Source organism: Sturnira hondurensis, unplaced genomic scaffold (assembly GCF_014824575.4).
Source record: "Sturnira hondurensis isolate 20B ecotype Veracruz unplaced genomic scaffold, ASM1482457v3 Scaffold0018493, whole genome shotgun sequence".
NCBI lineage: Eukaryota > Metazoa > Chordata > Mammalia > Chiroptera > Phyllostomidae > Sturnira > Sturnira hondurensis.
Genome location: NW_028091124.1, coordinates 3,672,821 through 3,680,431, shown reverse-complemented (window position 1 = coordinate 3,680,431; position 7,611 = coordinate 3,672,821). Strand labels below are relative to the sequence as shown.

Below are 7,611 nucleotides of genomic sequence, written 5' to 3'. Positions count from 1 at the left end.
CCAGACAAAGACGTGATAGGAAAGAACAAAACAAAAAAGCTACAGACCACGAGACCATTCATCTCTCATGAATATACATGCTAAAATCCTCAACAAAATATTAGCAGATCAAACTCAACAATGTATGAAAACAATTTGTCTTTCTTGGTATCCATGGGAGATTGGTTCAAGAACCCTCTGTGAATAAGAAAGTTCGTGGGTGCAAGTTCCTTATCCACAAGGGTGTGTTATTGTATCGCTTCTTGGCCTTCTGGCTAAGATCAAGTGTAATATCTGCTCTTACCAGTTCGAAAGGGTGTGTTGTCTATGTATAACATTTTTCTGTATTTATTTACTTACTTAGTTACTTATTTCTGGAAGAGAGGAAGGGGGAGAGAGAGAGAGAAACATTGGTTTGTTGTTTCATTGGTTCATGCATTCATTGGTTGATTCTTGTATGTGCCCTGACCAGGGATCAAACCCACAACCTTGGCCTATCAGGACAATACTCTAATCAACTGAGCCATCTGGCCAGGACCCTCCTCTCTACTTTAAATCATGTGTAGATTACTTATAATATCTAATATAATGTGAATGCTATGTAAATTGTTGTTATACCACATTGTTTAGAGAATAATGATGAGAAAAAAGTCTGTGCGTGTTCAGTAAAGGTGCAACCCTTGTAGTTCTAACTACATAGTACACATTAGGAACAGGGAACTCTTCTTCTGAATATTTTTTATGTTTGGTTGGGTGACTCCTAGGATATGGAATCTACAGGTACAGAAGGCTGACTGTGTACACCATGACCAAGTAGGCTCTACTCAGGTGTGCAAGGCTGGTTATGAGCTAGTGTAAGGCATCATCACAGGTGATCAAAGAAGACAATCACACAATCATATCAACAAATGTACAAAAAGCATTTGACAAAGTCTAACACCTGTTCATGATAAGAACTCTTAGCAAACTAGAAATAGGGGGGAGCTTTATTAACCAGATAAAGAACACCTACAAAAAGTGTACAGAGAGTATCATACTTAGTAGTGGGAAACTGGAAACTTTTCTAATAAGGTCAGGACTGAGGCAAGAATATTTCCTCTCACCATTGCTTTTCAACACCATACTGGAAGAGCTAGCTAATGCAATAAGACAAGAAAGGGAAATAAAAGGTATACAGATTGGGAAGGAAGGAGTAAAGTGTATTTGTTTGCAAGTAACGTGCTTGTCGATGTGGAAAATCTGAAAGAATTAACAACAAAACCCTCCTGAAACTAGTGTGCGGTTGTAGCAAGTTTGCAGGATTCAAGGTAAATACACATAAGTCCATTGCTTTTGTGTATAGCAGCAATGAACAAATGGAATTTAAATTTAAAAACATAGTCCCACTTATATTAGCATTCAAAAATAATATATTTAGGTATAAATCTAACAAAAATGTATACAAAATCTATATGAGGAAAACTACAAAACTCTAGTGAAAGACATCAAAGAGGAACTAAATGAAGAGATATTCCATGTTCATAGATGGGAGGACTCAGTATTGACCTATAGATTCAATCCAATTCCAATTTCTAGACAGACAATTATACAGTCTCTGAACAATAAGCAATTTCTCTTCTTTAAGCTATTTCTCTCACATGTCTTATTTCACTGGCTACATTTTAAGAGCAGCACTAAGGGAGGTAGTGATAACGAGACTCTTTTTATGGTATTTAGCTGGTTTTTCTAGAGCCTTTAGCTTTAGGTATAATGTTAATTATTGCTTCAAGATAGATATTGAATGTTCTATGAAGAAAATAACCTTTCTCCCTTACAGTAAAATATTATTTCATGTCTACCACACACCAGTGGTTGAATTTCTGGCGTGTGCCGACCTTGTAGTTTCAAGGAGAGACCAGAGGCTCGGCAAACGGAAGTTACTTGCTGCACTCTGGCTAGAATGCTTGAAACGCTCGTCTCCTGGGAACGTGAGGTCTGCCCTCCTCTCTCTCTCTAAATCTACATTAACCTTGCAGTAATTCTCCCTTTATTAAAGTTGTTTTCCCTTAATTTTACTTTGATTAAATTTGTCATGTAATCATTGCTGTTGATCATCTTTTATTGACTGGGATTCTGAGTTTCCCAAGTCATTGCCTATGAAAAGGGGGGAAAATGGAAAATGAAGAAGGGAAGTCAAGGCATGCCCATTTGCCCTCATCTTCGGCCCCCTTCTCCTGCCCTGGAATGCCCTGGGCTGCCACTTCCATGGGCAAAATGGCGTGTTTCGCTCCCTTCGGAGGGGGAGCCACCTTGTCCAATCATCGCTGTGTCCCACATCTGATTGTTTGAGAGCCAATACATTAGAATTTGGAAGCCACAGGACAGTCTATTTACTTTCTTTTTTCATCGAGACTTGCCCTTCATTGAAAGGGGGTATTGTTTGTGTGTGTGTGTGTGTGTGTGTGTGTGTGTGCAGTGCAATTTCTTCTGGCAATTTGCAGACCACAAAGACAGGTCAGGCTGGTTTTTATTTTGATTCTTGAGGACATACAATAGCAGTTTTCTTTCCTACGTCACGTGTGCTCTGGAGAGGCAATTATTTTGTGAGTGGTTGGTGTGGATTCTTTGGATGGTCAGCGTCGCGTTGTGTCAGTTACTGCCTGCTTGCAGGGGCTGGCTGGGCCAGCTCTCATCCTTTTACACTCTCAGTGGCCTTTGTGCGCCTTCCCACCTTTGCGAGTCTGTGCCCCGGTTGTGAGCCCCAGCGGGACCCCCTGGGGCCCTGGAGTCCTTCATTTCTCAGAAACTGCCCAGCAACACCAATTTTGAAAGGTGATCTTCACCAAAGGGTCTCGTGGTCAGATCACAGATCGGTGATGAACAAAGAAAGGTCCAGCCGTAAAAGAATGTGTTTCACCAAGTTTAACCCAGAGTTTCCCACACGTTCTATCATGTAACCCTTTGCTTGCCCGACTGCAATGTCAGGTCTGCAAAACCCTGGGGAAACACATTGCCCTGCTCCTCACAGAGCGGTCTTGCTCTTGCATTAGTGAGCAGTGAATTGAAAATTACACCAAAGCCTCAAGTTGATTACTCAAAGTTGTTGATAATTGTGACTAAGCTAATGGTGCAATCTATATGTAAATACGGCCTTATAATATCTATGGAGATGGATCCTTCACTCACTGTGAGTTCCGCCTATCTCTGCTTTTGTTGTCTCCATGAGCCGTGAATCCTTCAGAGATACCTGCACCGTTTGCACCGAACCCGACCCCTCCGGTGAGGCCCCAGGGCTGTTCAGCTGCTGCTCCTGTGGAGGACGCTCCGACCAAGCGTCCTGCTGCCTGGTGCCCTGCAGGCTCACAGGGTCCATTAGTGTCCGGAGATCCTGAGGCCAGTGTCCTGAGTCATTTACCTGTGGGGACCAATTCTATTTCCTCCTTCCCACATCCTGCCCCTGACCTCAGCTAACCGCTCTGCCCAAGTGCTGGGAGCTACTTTTCCAAGAAGGATGAAGCCAGGGTCTGGCTCTTTAAAAAAATCCTTCTTTGTTCAATCTCCCTTTAACCAGGGTGGCCTTTCCCAGAGAGAGTCAGGGGGGTAGGAGTCCAGAGTCACACAAACAAGTCAGGAGCTGCCTATGGGCAGGCGCAGTGGCACCTTGGGATCCGAATGTCTCAAATTATATCAGATGAGCTGTGTCAAGGACCCCGTGCACCGGCTTCCTGGGGCCAAATGCAGATTCCCGAAGCCTTACTTGAAGGGACATTCCGCCTGGGGTGGGGCCTGGGAAGGAGCCTGAGGAACAACCCCCTCCAGGTAATTGTTCTCAGGGATTCATAGGACCCTTTGTTTTCGGAGATACAAACCATCCTCTTCTTCACTACGTCTTTGAATTCTCTTACTGTCAGGACAACACCTCTTCCCCTCCCCCACCCACCTGCTGCTCAGCAAGCAGACACCGCCCTCGCGCCAGCCCCGCCCTCCCTTTCCCGGCCAGGCCTCTGGCCACCTCGTGCAGCTCCCGAGAAACCCCTCCAGCTTTGAAGGGCCTGGAGCCAACAGAACAAAGAACAATAAAGGGCCTCTTCCAGCCGCTTAAAATAAACTCTAACCGGGGGTATGGGAGCCTTCCTTGACCATTAACACTCCTCCTCTGTCCTCCAAACAGCCCCAAACGGCAACCACAAACAGAGAGACAGCCAGGCTCTGCTCCTGCCTCTGAAGCACCCTCCGACCACAGCCTGGCCCCCACTGCACCCCGCGACCTCGGTGATTCGGGGGATCCTGTAAACAGCAGGGAACACAGTGAATCCAGGCTTCCTGGGGGAAATGCAGAAAGGGTTGTTTCACCTAGGCGGACATGACAGATACAGAAAAACAAACAACTTCTTGATGTGTAAAGCTACCAGTAAGAAAGCTGGGGGAGAATTTGGCTCGTGGTATCTTTCTAAAAGGGTATGAGTGTTCTCTTACTTATGAACACATAGAAATAAGCATTTGCGGAGCACCTACTATGTGTCGCGGGTGCAGTACGTGTGCAACATGCGTCCAATGGTTCACATTTATTAAACACTCATTCTGTGACAGGCACTGGGTAAAACAGTCGACATGTTTTCTCTCGATCCCTACAATGATGAGAAGAGAAAGGAGTGTAAAAAAATACCCATTTTATGGACAAATTGTCAGTTATAAAAACAGTCACGGGGGTGTAAAATATGGCTTTGGGAATACAGTCAATGACATTGCAGTAACTATGCGTGGTGTCACACAGGCGCTAGACTTACCTGGGGATCGCTTCATAAAAATACATGAATGTGTAATCACCATATCGTACCGCTGAAACTAATAAAATATTGTATGCCAGCGGTAATTGAAAAATAATTTTTGATGGTAAAACAATACCCATTTTACAGTTGCAAACACTGAGGGTGCTTTGCAGTCACGTGTGTATAAGCTTCTGAATGAGAAATGAAAAGCAGTTTCAAGTCCAGGCTCCTTGGCCTTCAATCTGTTGCTGGTGGAAACCGGGCTCTTCCACGGGATTGCGAGGAAAGCCCTGCCAGGACCCGTGCACGGGAATCGTGATGGGAGAACATGGCTCATCTGTGAGGAAGGCTGTCCTGGGTTCCCTGCGCACCCCGCTCTGGCTGTCCTGCTGTGGACGAGTCCCCCCAAGACCTCAGCAAGGCTGAAGCGAAGGCTGGGGCCACGAATCTCTGCTTCTCCTTGGAGCTGAGTCCCTCCCTGCTGCTATGCGGAGGTGTTTCCACTCCTGCCTGGGGCCTGGGTGTGGGGTCCGCTGGGCCCCTGGCCCTGGGGCAGCTGAGGCCGCAGGCTATGGGGGCGAGGACTTGTGAGTGCTGGTCACCAGTGAGAGGGGGAGAGAGAGAGACAGAAGGAGGAGAGAGCCCTTCTTTGTTCCCCTGGGATTGTGCTAGCGTGGGTTTGGGACGGGCCAGGTGCTTTGGCAATCACTTGCCCAAGCTTTCTCAGGCTTCTCCATGGGTCCATCCCCCCACCCCACCCCAATCAAGCTTCTCCCCAGGGCTGTTTTGACTTCATTGCCCATGTGCCTGCCTCTACCTCCCCCACTCCTGCCAGCGATCTCCTGCAGGAAGGGGGAAGGAAGGAATGTTAATCCTCTTGGAGCAAAATGCTCCCCTGGGGAATGAAGCTGCTGTGCTGGTGAAGCAGAGAGGCTCCTGCGCCCCCCCCCCCCCCCACACACACACACACTCTGGTTGCCTTTGCTCCCTTGCTTATCACTAACTAGGTAACTACCTGTGGGAACAGCCTACTTACTATGAATTACTTACTGCAGTTTCCCAGCCAGTGCCCACCTTCTTAACCAAGATGCTCTTTGGTCCCGGGACAGAGGCCGGTGTGGCTCATGACCCTCTGGTGGTCCCTGCCCCGCTGGTGCTTCCAGGTGACCCAAATCGGGGTCTGTTCCTGTGTGTGATGACAAGGCTGCATCTCCGTCTCTCACAGCTGCTGCTGACACGGCGACTTCTGTCCACGGCGAACAGTGACTCCCACCCACGCACACAGCCCTGGAGAGGAACCCAGTGATTCGTCAAGCGACACATGCACCAGCAGGTGCCCAGGCAGGGGCCTCTCTGGGCCTCCGTCTCTGAGTGAGGTTGGATCGGCTCCCTCCCACTTCCATCCCCACTGTGTTGTGCTTTCTTCTCATTTCCGAGGAGACCCGCAATGACCATCACTTTCCAATTCAAGTGCCACCACATGTGGCGGAATGGTTAGCATTCTAGACCCTGCCTCCAGACCCTGGTTCTGTCCTGTGAAGATGGGCCTGGCTGACCAGCTCCGTCCCCCACTGCAGGAGAGGGGACTTGGACCTCCCGTGCTGCCCATAAGGTCGTCTGCTCAGTCTGGCACTTCCGCCCACGCTGGGACGATGGTCCTGCGTCCCGTTAAACGAGACTCCGTGTGGACTCAGGAGGAAGCAGGAAGACAGCGGCACAAGGCAGAGTCCCCCCTGTGCGCCTCGAGCTGCCCGCAGGGCTCCTTATGGGTTCCCACGGAGAAGTGGGGGTGTCGGTCTGCGTGCCCTGCAGCCTGAGAGTGTCGGTTCTTTCTTGTGAATGTGTGGGGCTCCCTCCCTAACCACAGAGAGGAGCTGCCCTGCCTGTGGGCACGGCTGGCCAGACTCGGAACATGCCACGGTGGAACCCGAGGAGTCCAAAGGCTCTTGGACGCAGAGCACGATAGAACTTCTGCAGCCAGAAGCCCTGTTGACAGGTTGTGTGGCTCAGTGTACTTGGGACGCACAGGGTACAGAAAGGCTTGTTGACTGCAGGGCTCCTCGGGGCTTTTACTCTGTAGTGTCCATTGCAAGGCCAACCCCTTCCGTGGTTGGCAGGTGTCCCAGACTTACTGAGCGTAGAAATCTCACAGGGGGTGGGTGGGTGCTCTGGAAGTGTGCAGCGTGTGGGTGTGGCGTGCCCACAGGTGCGTGTGTCCCATCTCCTAGCTGCCCTGTTGGGAAATGCTACAACATAGGTATTCACCCGAGGCACTGAAGCCAGCATCTTGGCGACTTACTCTCTGGATCCCTGTCTCAGCCTCTCACCTGGCTACCGGCCCCAGCGCCATCCCCAGCACCCCCAACCTCCAGAAAGTGTCCCCAGTATCAGACGTATCCTAGGTCAGTTTCCACGGAGATTCATCCTCGGAAGCCACTGGGAAGAGGGTAGTTTTGAGGAATTTGTTTCTACAGATGCATGTTCTGTGCTTACGTCAGCAAGTGCAAAAGAGAGAAGAAAAAGAATAACTGAATACCGATGTGAGCAGCTTCTTCCCCACCCCTTCCAAGAACCCTAAAAAAATCTCAGAGCCGTTTTGAACAAAAATGATTGCTTTCATCTTTATGCAAATAATTCTCATCCTAGTGTGATCTAGTCACCCCACGGCTTCAGCCCCCTGGGGACCACCCCCTGCCCTTGGATGATAAACCAGGTGCAAAATGCACTGGGCTGCCCCAGCCACTTGTATCTTTCTTAGTTTATTTGTTTGGGGAGGTTGGGTTTACTGCTTCCCCACCTCCCTGCCCAGCCCCCTGACCCCACCCTGCATCCGCTGACCTTCCTGACTCACTCCAGCCTGCTCGTCCAGCCTGAGGGCGGACAG

The 7,611-nt window shown here is 49.1% G+C and overlaps 1 pseudogene; it reads left to right on the top strand.

The window, feature by feature from the left end:
• The first annotated feature begins 234 nt into the window (after positions 1 to 234).
• LOC119003122 (uncharacterized) lies at positions 235 to 352 on the top strand (annotated as a pseudogene).
• Positions 353 to 7,611: the final 7,259 nt, after the last annotated feature.